This window comes from Ascaphus truei, chromosome 4 (assembly GCF_040206685.1).
Source record: "Ascaphus truei isolate aAscTru1 chromosome 4, aAscTru1.hap1, whole genome shotgun sequence".
Lineage (NCBI taxonomy): Eukaryota > Metazoa > Chordata > Amphibia > Anura > Ascaphidae > Ascaphus > Ascaphus truei.
In genome coordinates, this window is record NC_134486.1 from 362,016,915 (window position 1) to 362,033,524 (window position 16,610).

At 47.1% G+C, this 16,610-nt stretch overlaps 1 protein-coding gene across 8 annotated transcripts in view; it reads right to left on the reverse strand.

Annotated features, from left to right (window-relative positions):
* KIDINS220 (kinase D interacting substrate 220) overlaps positions 1–3,744 on the reverse strand; it is a 175,620-nt gene extending 171,876 nt beyond the window's left edge. For 7 of the 8 annotated variants that reach the window (XM_075598322.1, XM_075598321.1, XM_075598320.1 and 4 more), the window contains exon 1: positions 3,626–3,744. The gene's annotated coding sequence lies outside the window, so the exon portion shown is untranslated. Of the gene's footprint in view, positions 1–3,597 lie in introns of all 8 variants that reach the window. The other variant, XM_075598316.1, reaches the window with a different exon arrangement.
* Positions 3,745–16,610: the final 12,866 nt, after the last annotated feature.

Here is a 16,610-nt window from a genome sequence, read left to right on the forward strand (position 1 = left end):
CAGTGTAGCTGCAGACCCTCTACTTACAGAGAAGTTTTTCACAATTTTTTTGCACTGTGGTGTTAATTTATTTTCCATCACTTACATGGTTGATAACTCACAAGTATATGTTAAACAGTATTCGTTTAACTGCGTTTTACATTTTATATATGTTATATATTTTCACTATAGGTCTATTATGACCGTATAATCATGATTCATACTACACACAATTATTGATGCGCTTGTACACATTTTCTATGTAACCTAAGCACTGTACTATTTTGTATATTAAATCTAAAATTGAATAAGTAATGCTTTGAGTTCTGATTTATCTTTGTACGCTACGGAGAGTGATTACATTTTCAGACACATTTCGCTACAATACATTTGTGTGTTAAGTTCATATTTTTCTTGGTAAACAGCGACTAAAGACGCTACAAGCAAATCTTGATATCTCTTTGGTGGTGACTGCGAGTAAAGATAGATATTGTGACAGATAGAGGGGGGGGGATATTATTCATTTGAAGGGACCTTGCGTAGGTGAAAAAATGGAGGGAGATAGAGTCAAGCTTTTTGACAAATATTATTCACATTGAAATCTAATTTAATCTAATTTAAACTATGAAAGTTTGGTTAATTAGCACCAGTGTGTGCTTTTTGTAATCTATACACATATACACTTTAAAAAAAAAAAAAGTATATTAGTCACATTTAACTGAAATATCACAGAGTATAAAATAAAAACTATTGTACAAAAACAATATAAGGTAGGCCCTCTGTGATATGTACTATCCAATGCTCTTACCTGGAGGCCCATGAAGGACCTTGATGTGATCCTCGGACTTTCATCTGCCCAAGCAAATAGTATGAAATTAGCAGCCAAGTGCAATTTTTCACACTAAAAATTCACTTTTAAGTTAAGGTCATGTAAATATATATATATGGTACAGATGCTGGCAAAATGTTGAAATATTCTTTTCAAGTTTTCAAATTACATTTTAATAAGCTTGTGGCTCTTCTACCCTTAAATGTTTTCCAATCTGGCCCCTTGGCAGAAGTAGTTGAAGATCGCTCTCAAGGAAATCGAGACAGTTCACTTTGCTTTTCCACCCGTGAGATTATACACAACAATCCCCTAACCCTTATAATTTCCACACAAAAACATTTAATAAATTAATGGATACCCTCTTGGTAATATTTAGTTCAAACAAATATGCATTACAATTTATTGTTTTCTGAGACAGAATTAAATATACAGTAGATGGCACCAAACAAGCCCATGAAAAGCATAATTGTATTTACTAACAAAATGTACATACTGTACTGTAGTATAATGTGATACAATTGTATTACAAATTGGAAATGTACAGTTGTGACATGACATTTTGCTTTTAGAGGGCATAGCGAAGCGCTTAAAAGGGTGTGTTGTATACATATTTATATGTCATGTGCACTATTATCATCTTGAACAAAACAGAAACACTATTAAGCGAACCCTTTCACTGCTAGAGAGGCCGGTTCGGCATTATGAAGGACACATATCAGATGGCAGTTCTGGATTTTTGTGCAGTGTGTTTGCTTTGAAGGAGACAAATGATGTGATTAACACACATATTCCCAGATAGCTCAAACTCCTACATCCACCACATCATGAATATATATTTGTTTATGTGATTAGCAGTAGTAGGTCAGTGGTATTTGTGCCCTCATTGAGAAGACATGCAGTATGATGACTGCATTGCCTCTCCCAGGCTTTTGTCTGACTGATCGGTTGTATGAAGCAGTTGACAGACAAAGCAGATTCCTTGTATTACTGCATAGTATGTTGTTATGAGATATAGATATAGATATATATATATATATATTTATATTTTATTTTTAAACACAGGTTTTGTGGCTTGAGATGTTATATGTATCTATTCAGTACAATTACATTTAAATATACTAATGGATTTGTACAGCCTGCCATGAACATACTAACCAAATATAGACAGTATAGCCATAAACAAAAAAAATGCCTGAGACCACATAACTAGCACACAGAGACCATCAACAATAGCTAGGAACATCGCAAACCCACAGGGTAACAAGAGACAAAAAGCTGCATATGACACACTACGGATGAGAATTAAGGATAGTGGAGGGGACCACACCCATGATGGGAGACAGGGGAGAGTATAAATCTGGGAAATGTGACAGGGAATAGGTCATAGCCAGGATAAAAGTGACACAGGAGGAACATGGGAAACAAGCCACAGCTGATGAAAGGCTGGGAAGGAGCCATACCTTGGATGGAAGGAGGAAAAGCGTGAGATGTCTCTCACTGTATGAGGTGATGTGACACTGGGAGATGTCACGCATGCAGAGTGGAGGACAACAGAACATTAGGAGAGGGGGTGGGGAATGTTGAAGCACAGAGATGGGATGAGGGGAAAGAACATCCCACTGTCAATATTGACAGGTAGGGTGTCCCTGTGTAAATAAGTCAAACACACAACACAAGCACACTTAACATTCAATTCATTAACGGGATATCATTCAACATACTGGTAATGCATTGTAAGTTAATTGTGCATTTGTTTGTGTGTGTACATTGAGTGTCTAGTCAGTAATTGCACAGATCTCTTTTGAAAATACATACTGTACAGGTACTGGAGTATGGTGGTGTGGTTTTGACATTCAAGCTGGGAATAAGGACAAGGCAGGGGCTGCCACTCTAAAGTGGACCAATATTACACTGGGATAATTACTAGGCGGAGGGATGTCACACCAGATACAAGGAAGGGACAGGGGGATGTGTCACTGGTGATAATGACAGGGTGTGGGGGGGGGGGGGGCAGATGTCACACTGTGATATAAGGACAAGACAGGGGGATGTCACACTGATAATGACAAGACATGGGCATGTCACACTGATATGACAAGACGGGGATGTCACGCTGCGATATAATGACAAGACAGGGGGATGTCACGCTGCGATATAATGACAAGACAGGGGGTGTCACAGTGCGATATAATGACAAGACAGGGGGAGATATGACAAGACGGGGTGTCACGCTGCGATATGACAAAACAGGGGGATGTCACAGTGTGATATGACCGGTTCAGGGGGATGTGACACTGCGATATGACAAGACAGGGCGGTGTCCCAGTGCGATATAATGACAAGACAGGGGGGTGTCCCAGCGCGATATAATGACAAGACAGGGGGCTGTCCCAGCGCGATATAATGACAAGACAGGGGGGTGTCCCAGTGCGATATAATGACAAGACAGGGGGTGTCACACTGCGATATAATGACAAGACAGGGGGTGTCACACTGCGATATAATGACAAGACAGGGTGGGTGTCACACTGCGATATAATGACAAGACAGGGGGTGTCACACTGCGATATAATGACAAGACAGGGTGGGTGTCACACTGCGATATAATGACAAGACAGGGGGACATCACACTGCGATATAATGACAAGACAGGGGGATGTCACACTGCGATATAATGACAAGACAGGGGGATGTCACACTGCGATATGAGCGGTACAGGGAGGGTGTCACACTGCGATATGAGCGGTACATGGAGGGTGTCTCTCTGATCACCGCTGTCACAGTCTTACAATAACAAACAGGCAGCTTCCTCCTCACCGCAGGTACCCGGGTGTATCCTCACTGTCACAGCCTTCCTCCACCGGCAGCAGACATCTTGTCTTTCTCACTGTGGAGGGGAGGAGCAAAGTGGATGTCACGTGACACCCAGGGGCGCTGGTGAGGGCGGGTTCAAACCACATAGGGGGCGTGGCTTGCAGGGTTCTGGGCGATCCTGTGTAGGAGCCCAGCCGTTACCATGGTGACCGCCTGCTGGGCACCTCCAGGTTGCACAGACCGGCACGTGCCGTGTCTCACAGAGTCTCACTTACTTACCGTGTCAGTCTCACTCATTTCTAGCATCAGCACTGGTATGGGGCCTTCACCCCTTCGGTGCCAGAGCGAAGGTAGCACCAGGGTTAAAGCAGTTCCTTTTTTTTTAGTCCCAAATCTCTAAATTGTGACTGACTTTAAGTTTCCTGGAAGCTGATTCCTCCGCTTTGAATGTAGTCTCACTCTTCTCTGTCATTGCTTTTCTATTCCAATGTAATTTGCTCGGAAGAGAGCTCCTAAAATCATTTTTTTTGGTTGCCCTTGATAATTTGACTTTTAGGGAGAAAAATTCCAAATTACTGTGAGGCCCGTCTGATATCCTAAAACCTGGACCAATTAGACTTGATTATTTTTAGCATATTTAAATGTAGTCTTATTAACTGAATTCAGCACTTTTTACATCAAGGGTTAAAATTAAAATGATTCTATTGGGGGCGGGGAGGGGTGGCTTAAAGTACCCTGCTGCTCATACGCAGTCCCCAAACTTCCACAGGTGACTGGGTTCCTGTGGTATTTGTGTCAGAAGCTGACACAAAAATGGCTGCGGGGTCACCAATAGAAAAGCCGCAACGTCAACTAGTGTCCTGATGGCAATGTGGTTATCTCTCAGCCGTCGGGGATAAAATGGCAAATATCTCAGTACCTGGAGGTTGAGGGACTGCGGATCGGCTGTTGGGGACTACTCGTGGTTAATAATAAAGCCGCAGCACTGTCTGCTACTTCAGATCTGAAGCCTGTAAGGTCGTTCATGCTAAAATGTGTGAGAATTCAAATAAGGGAGACTGGCTGGTAGTTTGATTTCATAGGTCTGCAGCCCTGCTCTCTGTCCCCCATCCACAATGAGGTCCAAAACCATTTCCCCCAAAGCAAAATATGTAGTGAGAAATAATGCATAAGGCCTCGGTCCCGCTGCGCTCGTTGGCGCGGGCGGCCATGTCGCGAGTTCCCCACCAGCAGGGGAATCCTCGCGAGCCGGTCCCGGTCCCCCCTGGCGGCACAGCTGACTACACGCTGTGGCGCGTCAGCCGCTAGGAGACTCAAGAGAATGGTGTTTCCTAGCGTTGACGCGTCACGTGGTGTGGCTGTGAGCCAATGGGGAGGGGAGGCTTCGGGAGGAGGAGAGGCTGCGGGGAGGAGTGTGGAGTGAAAGCAGGTGAGTGCCTGTCTGTGTGCGTGCGTGCCTGTCTGTGTGTGTATGTGTGTGCCCGAGTGCGTGAGTGCCTGCCTCTGTCTGTGTGTGTGTGTGTGTGTATGAGTGCGTGAGTGTTCTGCCTGTGTGTGCGCGCGTGTGTGTATGAGTGCGTGAGTGCCTGCCTGTGTTTAAAGTTACCCTCAGCAGCTCCAGCCCGAGTCCGTGGAGGGAGTGGGGGGGGGAAGAGTAGCGGGTCTGTCCGCTCAAGCCACGCCCCCCCTCCCTGTCAAGCCTCCCACTCCCGCCCACCTCCCGCTCCGGCTCCCGCTCCCTACAGACTGCATATCGCGGTCTGTGTATCTCAGCGCACCGCCTGTCTGCAGTGCGGGTGCGCTGACTCTGGGAGCGGGGCCTTAGCCTAACTCCGGACTGAGAGACCGGCCCTGATGTGAAGCCAGACATTTATCCATTTGTAACTGCAGTTACTACCACATTTATCCTTTTGTAACTGCAGTTTCCTTATATTAACATTTGTACCTTCTGTCAGGTGTGTGCAAGCTAAGGCCTCGGTCAGGGTTGCGCTGAGCGGGCGGGCGCACTCACACTGGATGCTCTGAAACACATTGAGGCAATGTGTGTGGCCAGTGTGAGCAAGCGCCCGCGCATGCTCGGTGCTTAGATGATTGCAGAGCAAGTAAATTTGATTTTGCCGCTCGCAAGCGCGTCACGTGAGCGGTTTGCCCAATGTTTGCCAGGGTACAGAAACTGAACCTTCCTACCGGCTGACACTGATTTCTCGGCGTCCTCGGGTGCAGGCGAGTCCCACCCCCCCCCCCCCCCCCTCAGATAATCAGCGATAACGGAGTCAGCAAATAAGTGCGGGCAAAGGGCATAGTTGTAAGGCAAATGGACAAGCTACTCACTATTGGAAGAACACAGGGAGCTCCATAGCGTGCATCCGTGAAGCCGTGATTCTACCAAAAAACGCTGTACGGCGCAAAAACAAAATGCATTAATCCAATTGAGGTAAACATACCCAGTGGAACTGCAGGACGGCAGACTGGAGAGGAGACAGAGGAATTTGTACTTGACAGGCGACTGCCGCGTCACGAGTGGTTCAGCCAATGAGGACGAACCACTCACCGCTACGCCTCCCTGTCTACTCTGCTTGTTCAAGATGCAGCTTGGCGTCAGTGTGTGGATGACATCACCAAATCGCCCTGCCGCCCAGCGGCATCTGGTATAATCAAGGCCTGAGATGAAGAAATCAAGGTGAAAAAATGAGTACAACACAAGAAGAAAAAGCAGCCAGACTGGACAAAAAATAAATAAAAAAATTTAGGCCAGTGCCATGAATAAAAAAATAGAACGAATCCTCGGACGCGTTTCCCACCAAACACAAAGCGTCCATTAGGACAGAAAATTGGAGGAGAACGAACAAGAGTGCAGAGTAATACATCATTCCATGAGAGGAATGGGACATTGGTAACTGCACTGTGTTTGAAGTGAGTGAACTAGTGCCTTGTAACCTTGGATAAGTCATTATGTTTCCCTGTTTTTCAAGCACCACAAATTAGAGAATACAATCTATGGCATGGGTACTCAACTGCAGTCCACAAGGACCTCCCCCCCATCCCCCCTCAACATGTCAGGTTTTCTGGACATCCCTGCCTCAGCACAGGTGACTCAATCAGTCCCTGCTACAGCACAGGTGACTAAACCTGACCTGTTGGGGTGGCTTGAGGACGAGTTGAGCACCTCTGCTCTATCATCCAAGTCAGTGGAAGATGTAGAGGTCTGAGAAATCACCCAGTCACATTCGGATTAAACCACGAGTCAGATAGACGTGTCCATTTGAATAGATTAATTATAGCACACAATAAAGTGCACAACGTTGTGGGGCTTAACCCCTTCGTCAGGTGTAGACGGGGGATATCTCCCTCATCTTATTAGAAAATCTCTCTGGACAACTCTGACATTTATGATCTTGAAAATGTGAAGCCATTAGTACTACGAAGTGAATATATTGAGTTGTTGAGATCCAACCATGCACAAGCGGTGCCTCTTCTGTCCCCTGTATGGTTTTTCTTTGTCTATGGCTGCAGTTCTCTTACCACTAGTTGTGTTACTGTGTAACTCCATGCTGTTTTAGCCTGTTGCCTTGCAATCCCTTCATCTGGCTGCTGATTTGGTATAATCCATTGTACCCCTTACACTTGGTTTCACCCTGCCCTATTTCCTGCTTGTCTGGATGTAGCACCTTCCTTTTTAAGCCAGCAGCCATTGTGAGTGGTTCCTCCTTCATTGCTCCACTGGGATAGCTTTGTCTTTTTGCCGTTCCCTAGTTCTGCTACCCCAAGTGCCCCTTTTTTCTGTTTGTATTCTCCAATAAAGTTTTCAGAAATTCAAGAAGGTCTCTGTGTGCTGGAAAGGTAGATGAGTTTAGCTGCCTGTTTCTACTCTGTATGCCACAGTGAGCCTGGGACAGAACAGTGCCCATTTATTTGTTGTAAATTGTATTTCAACAACTTTTTATTAAACAAATAGATATGCACCTGCTACATCTGTGTAAAACAGTTGGTGGCCTTTAAAAGGATCAGCAAATCAGACAAGTACTGTACACTTGAAGATGGCCATGGATAGGGACCGAAACATTTGCACTGTAATGTTGTTTGCACTATAATATGCAAGTAACTAATGTATTTTTGGGGTGTATTAGTATTTGTATTGTATTGTATGTCTTTATTTATATAGCGCCATTAATGTACATAGCGCTTCACAGTAGTAATACATGTGGTAATCGAATAAATAACAGATAATATAAATAACAGATCATGGGAATAAGTGCTTTAGACATAAACATAACATTAAGGAAGAGGAGTCCCTGCCCCGAGGAGCTTACAATCTAATTGGTAGGTAGGGAGAACGTACAGAGACAGTAGAAGGGAGTTCTGGTAAGTGCGTCTGCAGGGGGCCAAGCTTTATGTATCAAGTGTTCAGAATGTTCACAGTGCTATTCGTATGCTTCTTTAAGCAAGTGTGTCTTAAGGTGGGTGTTAAAGGTGGATAGTCGAGTACTGAGGTGAAGGGTATTCCAGAGGTGTGGGGCAGTCAGTGAAAAAGGTTTAAGGCTGGAGAGGGCTTTAGATAAAAAGGGGGTAGAAAGAAGACATCCTTGAGCAGAACGCAAGAGCCGGGATGGTGCATAGCGAGAAATTAGGGCTGAGATGTAAGGAGGGGCAGAAGAGTGTAAAGCTTTAAAAGTGAGGAGAAGAATGGAGTGTGAGATGCGGGATTTGATTGGAAGCCAGGAGAGGGATTTCAGGAGGGGAGATGCTGAGACAGATCTAGGAAAGAGTAGAGTAATTCTGGCAGCAGCATTTAGGATAGATTGTAGGGGAGACAGGTGAGAGGCAGGAAGGCCGGACAGCAGGAGGTTACAGAAATCAAGACGGGAGAGAATGAGGCAAAAAACAAAAGAACAGGGCGCACAACGCACATAGTGATGTAAAGTTTAAAAGGTGACTTTATGATTAAAAGTAAATAGTTCTGCGTACATCAAAGTGAAATAAACAAGCAGTTGGTTAATAGGTTTACCACACCAGGAGACAACCGGAGGCGACACTCTTCATTTGATCTCAGCAGGTGGTGGGTCAGCAAGCGTTTTGTCTGCTATTCACCCTTCCTGGTGTCTCTGCTCGTATTTCTGTACCCCTGTGTGTTCAGAACACACTTTGTGCATTTTCCCCCGTATGTAAGTGCCAGTCAGTTTTTGCTTATTCCACTTTTGCCACTACGTGCATTGTACTCCAAGTCGCTGTGAGCATCCAGCACGGCCCGCATGCTGTGCGTTCCAGCAGACTCCTCCCGGAAGTCGACGGTCGACTTGTGACGTCATCGCCGGGCGCCCCACGAGGAGTAGAGGCAAGCGAGTGGCGTGCTAGCCGTGTGGACACTGACTGAGGCTGGTATATGCTGCTTTGAGCCTTGTGCTCCGGGACTTTCATCTTGGGATTGACCCATCTGCCACCCTGAGACGGAGAACTCTGGATTTCACAAGTGTGGAGTGAATAGCAGACAAAACGCTTGCTGACCCACCACCTGCTGAGATCAAATGAAGAGTGTCGCCTCCGGTTGTCTCCTGGTGTGGTAAACCTATTAACCAACTGCTTGTTTATTTCACTTTGATGTACGCAGAACTATTTACTTTTAATCATAAAGTCACCTTTTAAACTTTACATCACTATGTGCGTTGTGTGCCCTGTTCTTTTGTTTTTTTTCTAGTTCCAGGGGTGTCGAGCCACCCCCAAGAAAGGCTCCAGACCCACATCTAGTGATATCCTCACCTTTAAGGTCAACAATATTGTTTTTTATTTCACTGTGCACTATTCACAGGTTGTGTCTTACTAGGTATAAGCTGCGCACTATCACCTATTTTTTTACGGGAGAGAATGAGGGCCTGAGTCAGAGTTTTAGCAGTCGAGCAACAGAGGAAAGGGCGTATCTTTGTTATATTGCGGAGGAAAAAGCGACAAGTTTTAGAAATGTTTTGAATGTGAGGGGCGAATGTGAGAGAGGAGTCGAGTGTGACCCCTAGGCAGCGTGCTTGGGCTACTGGGTGAATGATCGTAGTTCCAACAGTAATGTGGAAGGAGGTAGTAGGGCCAGGTTTGGGAGGAAGTATGAGGAGCTCTGTTTTAGCCATGTTGAGTTTAAGGCGACGGAGGGCCATCCAGGATGATATAGCAGAGAGACATTCAGAAACTTTGGTCTGTATAGCAGGTGTAAGGTCGGGTGTTGAAAAGTATATTTGTGTGTCGTCCGCATAGAGGTGATATTTAAATCCAAAAGATGTTATTAGGTCACCTAGAGAGAGTGTGTACAGAGAAAAGAGAAGAGGTCCCAGGACAGAGCCCTGGGGTACCCCCACAGAGAGATCAATAGAGGAGGAGGTGTTAGCAGAAGAGACACTGAAAGTACGATGGGAGAGGTAGGATGAGATCCAGGATAGAGCTTTGTTCCGAATACCAAGAGTATGGAGAATGTGAAGGAGAAGAGGGTGGTCCACGGTGTCAAATGCTGCAGAGAGGTCGAGTAATATGAGCAGAGTGTAATGACCTCTGTTTTTGGCAGCATGGAGGTCGTCAGTTATTTTAGTGAGGGCTGTTTCCGTGGAGTGAGCAGTGCGGAAGCCAGATTGTAGAGGGTCTAGGAGAGAATAGGTGTTGAGAAAATGGAGCAAGCGAGAGAATACAAGACGTTCAAGGAGTTTAGAGGCAAAAGGCAGGAGGGAGACAGGTCGATAGTTAGAAAGACAGGTAGGGTCAAGCTTGCTGTTTTTGAGTAATGGTATGACTGTTGCATGTTTGAAGGAGGATGGAAAGGTTCCAGAGCAGAGGGAGGAGTTAAAAATGTGTGTGAGCGTAGGGATTATAGTAGGAGCTAGAGGTTTTAGGAGATGAGAGGGAATGGGGTCAAGAGGACAAGTGGTAGAGGGAGAAGAGGCAATCAACAGCGACACATCCTCCTCTGAGACAGTGGAAAAAGAGTCAAGGAAGGCAGGAGGAGAGTTAGGAAGAGGTGTAGGATGGGAAGAAGAAACAGAGGGTATGTTCTGACGTATGGATTCCACCTTTTCCTTAAAATAGTCAGCAAAGTCCTGAGTGGAGATGGAGGAAGGAGAGGCAGCTGAGGGTGGTTTGAGTAGAGTATCAAAGACAGAGAACAGTCGGCGTGGGTTAGACTTGTGCATGTTGATTAGTGCAGAAAAGTAGGCTTGTTTAGCTTGCGAGAGGGCAGAGTTGAAACAGGATAGCATAAATTTGTAGTGAAGGAAGTCTGCGAGAGTGTGAGACTTCCTCCAGAGGCGTTCAGAGGAACGAGTGGAGGAACGCAGCATGCGTGTGTGGGAATTTAGCCAGGGTCTAGGGTTAGAAGGGCGAGTGCGGCAGAGAGAAAGTGGGGCATGTAGATCAAGAGAGGAGGACAAGACAGAGTTGTAGTTCCTGACCAGGTTGTCGGGGTCTGTAGCAGAGCTGAGAGAGGAGAGGGAGGAGCGTAAAGTGGACTCAAAGTCATGTAAGTGAATAGAGCGCAGGTTTCTGCAGAACCGGGGGGGTAGATGGAGGTGGAGAAGGGGAGAAGCGAGATAGAGAGAATGAGATGAGATGATGGTCAGAGAGAGGAAAAGGGGAAATGGAGAAATCGGAGAGAGAGAAGTTATTAGTGAAAACCAGGTCTAAGTAGTGCCCATCCTTGTGGGTGCTGGCTGCAGTCCACTGTTGAAGGCCAAAAGAAGAGGTTAGAGAAAGAAAGCGGGAAGCCCAAGGGAGAGAGGGGTCGTCAATGTGGCAATTGAAGTCCCCAAGGAGAAGAACAGGGGAGTCTGAGGAGAGGAAGAAAGAGAGCCAGGATTCAAAGTGAGAGAGAAAGGCAGAAGGGGGATGAGTAGAGGTAGGTGAGCGATAGATGACCGCCACATGGACAAGGAGAGGAGAGAAGATCTGGACAGTGTGAGCCTCAAAGGAGGGAAAAGCAAGAGAGGGGGGAATAGGAAGGGTTCGGTAACGGCAGAGAGAGGAGAGCAGGAGCCCCACGCCTCCACCCCTGCCATCAGGGCGCGGAGTGTGGGAGAAGGAAAGGCCACCATAGGAGAGGGCAGCTTCCAGAGCAGAGTCAGACTGAGTGAGCCAGGTCTCAGTTATAGCAAAGAGAAGCAGGGAGTGAGAGAGAAAGAAGTCATGCACAGAGAGCAACTTGTTAGAAAGGGAGCGAGCATTCCAAAGAGCACAGGAGAAAGGGAGAGAGGAGGGAGGGTGGCAGGGGATGGGTATGAGGTTGGAGGGGTTGACACCAGAAGGAGTAGAGGTTGCAGTTGGCAGGCGAGGACGAGCGCATGTAGGAATAAGACAGGGACCAGGATTGGGAGAGATATCCCCAGAAGCAAGGAGGAGAAGCATGGATAGAAAAAGAATGTGTGAGGATGATTTGTAGGGGAGTTTTTTAGTGCAGGGGATATAGCTGTGTGGTGTCAGAGGACGCAGGTAAGAAAGGAGTTCATGTGAAAAGAGAAGTGGTGAAGGAAGGAGAGATGGAGATATATGAATAGAGTTAGAGACATACTGAGGCTGGTAAAAAGAAGTGCATAATTTGAGAAGAAGTGAAGTCACAGCAAATATAAATGGTAAAGGCAGCATCACAGCAGTAATGATGCAGTCTGGTATTGATGATATCCTCCTTTACAGCGTAGTTCAAATGCAGGAATCAGGGCCAGATGGGGTGTCCACTTCTTCCTCACTTCCTTTGAACTTCCTTTTAAACTTCAATTGTTCAGTAGGCTTCAATGAGGATTTAGAGATGGTTTTTACCTAGCATTGGATCACTTGCATATACTATATAATACACACAGCAAAGGCTTCAATGAGGATTTAGAGATGGTTTTTACCTGAGGAGAGAAGAAGGATAAGATCCATTAGGGTAAGAGTTCCTTCCTTTTAAACTTCAGTTGTTCAGTAGTCATGCCACTTATAATGTGCCACTTGGATATGTGCTGCAAGCAGCATAAGGCTGTTCTACCTGGGGTTATATGGGCCTAAAAAGTCACCTGACAGTGTGGTTCTGTCTGCTTAATTAGCACATCTGAGGCACATTCAAACAAATGTTTTCTACACAGGGTGTTCCCTGCCTAGGTGGCAACACTTAATTTGATTAGGGGTAGACATAAAACAGCATTCAAATATGGTTTGTACCTAGCATTGGATCACTTGCATATACTATATAATACACACAGCAAAGGCTTCAATGAGGATTTAGAGATGGTTTTTACCTAGCATTGGATCACTTGCATATACTATATAATACACACAGCAAAGGCTTCAATGAGGATTTAGAGATGGTTTTTACCTTGCATTGGATCACTTGCATATACTATATAATACACACAGCAAAGGCTTCAATGAGGATTTAGAGATGGTTTTTACCTAGCATTGGATCACTTGCATATACTATATAATACACACAGCAAAGGCTTCAATGAGGATTTAGAGATGGTTTTTACCTAGCATTGGATCACTTGCATATACTATATAATACACACAGCAAAGGCTTCAATGAGGATTTAGAGATGGTTTTTACCTGAGGAGAGAAGAAGGATAAGATCCATTAGGGTAAGAGTTCCTTCCTTTTAAACTTCAGTTGTTCACTAGTCATGCCACTTATAATGGGCCACTTGGATATTTGTTACGGCTGATGTAATGTGTTTTGCCCTGTCTATGGGACATGACTTCCCACTAATGCACCCTATTGCTACAGGCAACTAAATGGGTTCATAAAGGGGACCTTATTCCAAAAAACTTCCTATTGGTAGACTGGTTCTGCGGACTCAACCAGAAAACTAAAACTTGGGGACATTTATGGTTTTAGCTATGTAGCAGGGTAGTCCTCCTCACCTATTTGGAGATTTGATTTGGCTCTGCAGGCATGTTCTGCGGTGTGCGTCGGCCATGTTGGGGTTGGCAGGGCATTCTCCTTGCTATGCGGAGGCACGGCGGCCATGTTGGGGCTGGCAAGAGAGAGACAGAATATCATCTGGAGAACAGGATATCCTGGGGGACTGGAGACCGCAAGGTCAGAGCTGCCTGGGACTGCAGAGAGGAAGGTTGTGTCCTGGGAACCAGTCAGCCTGCCTGGGACTAGGCCAGAGACCACCCCATAGACCATTGTTAGGCCCTGAGTCACTCTATTGTAGGGACGGCCATAGCTCAGGGATTTCTCATTAGCTCGATCACTAGCGGATCAGGACAAACTGCAGGGGAGGATTCCCTAAGCCTGGAGGAACGACCATGCAGCTGCCGAACGTAAGGCGAGAAGGGACATTGGTGGGAGTCCCTGCATTGTGGGATCACGGATGCGGTTCTCCTCCCGCATAAGGATTCCCTGGTTAACCGAGAGTAACCATTGCGGTACCCACGTGCACCACCAATGCACAAGGGAGGGTAGCGCTACCCTCACATATACATTTGGGGATACCTTGTGGACATCTGTGGTTCTAAGGTGCCGAAGGGATAGGGTGCAACTTGGATCCTTGGGGGTATAACAGCTCCCTTGGATAGGAGGAAGGGATTGGATAATACTATATTGTATTGTATGGTATATGTGTATCTGTTGGGGACCCTGCAGTAAAGAGTTATTGTTTATTACTATTGTGTCTGTGGTTATTTGCTGTGTATTTACATACGTTCCCGTGAGGAGCCATCCCGTCTACACTGGAATCCCCACGGGTGAAGGTGCTGCACCACGCACCCACAAGTTCCCTATGACCGGAGGCTTAGTCCTTCTGTAAGCCTGCAGGTAGCAGATGTAGAATACAGTGCTGGGAATAATCCTATCAATCTTGGCTCTTATGTTGATCCTACTCACAAGAGGTAAGAATTTTTCAGGCAATGGAGATCAATTATAGATGGAGAAGTACCAATGGCCTCCGTCACTCAGGGGATGTACCTCAGCGGGAGAGGGAGAAAAATGCACATAGCACAGATCTGGCAGAAAAAACTTCATTTATCGATAAACCTTATAAAATGCACACTTACAGTGTATAAAACAGCATTGCAGCTTAAAAGCTAGATGATGTAGCCTGGGCGAAAGCCCACACCGTCTCTCACCGCACCACCTCCCTCTGGAGCTCCGGTTTAGTCACCCGATTCTGCTGCCGCTTGCGGGAGATTCCGCTCGCTGGATGGTGTCGTCACTTCCGGCCACGACATTTACAATGGGCACTGGGTGTAGGTGTAGAGTACAGGGGCGCCTTCTTCCACAGCTACGTCATGTTGTGGGTGGTACAGCTCTACGCGTTTCACCTGTTGATTGGTTTGGCTTCCTCAGGACTGTACCTGCCCCTATCCCTTAACTGGTATATATATTGTGTAGCCGGGACCCCCTTTGACCGACATTTGTTGTTGTGGGATGGGAGAGTGCCGCAGTAGGGAACGCTCCGATATCGGAGGTTCCGCGATAGAGGGAGCCGCCATGTTGAAGGTTGGCGCAGGCGCAGGACCGGCCCGACAGGAGGTTGCGCATGGGCGGGCATATGGCAAAAGCCCGTGAAGGAGGAGAGCTCTGATAGAAGGGAGGCCAGGGAACTACGGGTCCCAGCAGCCCCGTGGAGCCTCGTGATGCGCGAGGACCAATGAGATGCTAGGAAGGGAGGGAAATGGGTGTTGGGGCGCGCACGTGAGTCAGAGCGAGCGGTACGAGGAAGGAGAAGGAGCTCCGATGTACGGAGGCATTCCGCCCCCACCTACGCCTTATACCCCAGGCCCAGTTAGACCCTGAGCCCCAGTAGTGTGAAGATGAGCTAGGGACCGGCCATAGATAGGTTCCGGTTCCCTTACTTTGTGTATGATCACTATCGGGACATTTCCAAGTCAGCGGGAGGTCTGGGCTCAGACCCCGTGGCCGTGTTGCTGCGCGTCTGGGTGGGATCGACCTGGACGCCTACGGGCGACGTCATCTAGGCCCACATCGATCCTTTGTGAAGACTGTTGCAGGACCGGGTACTGGAGTGCCTGGCAGGTAAACTACAAGTGCACCAACGGTATCACCAGTTATTCAGGACACAGTGGCTGCGCAGTCACACACACATATAGATTCACTGTCTCCCTTGAGGGTGGGGGAAATACTGGACGAGGAAACTAGACACGGGGTGGGATCACCCGGTGAAGGAGGGTAGTGAGCGTCCTGTGAGACGCAGTGTATAGTGTCAAAGAGGGATACCGGTTGATGATAAAGGAAGAGTGAGGTTACGCCAGATTATTCATGCTAGTAAAGTTATTTGTTGGTTATATTGCTGTGTGTGTGTGTGTGTGTGTGTGTGTGTGTTGATGTACATAAGGTCCTGCGAAGAACCACTTCCCCTCTGGCGGAAGCTGTCGCAGGTGGAGGCGCTGCACCAAGTATCAAGTATTGCGCGTGCCCCAGGCTCTCCGTGGCAGAGGCTTAGGCCCTGTGAGCCTACAGGTTATACAGCATATGGTAGTGGTCTGTGTTCGCTAGGAACCAGGGCTACATTTGGAGGCGCTGCTGAGAGCTTAGACCTGGGGTGCCCCTGGAGCCAAAAATACCACCACCATGGCCCTTCCCTCGCGTCAGAAAGTACGCGACTGGGCGCGGCAAATGCGAACGCCCGGCGTGCCGTGGCTGTGACCCAAGTACCCATGGCCCTACCTTTAGAGACATTGCAAACAGCCCTACGACAACTACCGGGTTTTGCCAAAGCTCGCCTGGTAGATGTCCTCATAGACCAAGATGCTAAGTGGAACACCTTGCTAGTAGATTGCCGGCAAGATCTAGTAGTCCTCGAACCTGCAGTTCCTCAATATCTGCCGCTTCCCAACTCCGCCCGGCGGCAGCCCCTTTGTCTATCCACTCCGGGACCCCCCTGTGGGGGAACTGGGTGATGACGACCCTACATTCCCTTTTGCTCACTACCCCGTGAGCGAAGCGGGCAGCTGTCAGTCAGAATCTAGCTATCCCGGGTCTAGCGTATCCGAAGAAGCGGGGGTGACATGCTGCAGAAACTAAATG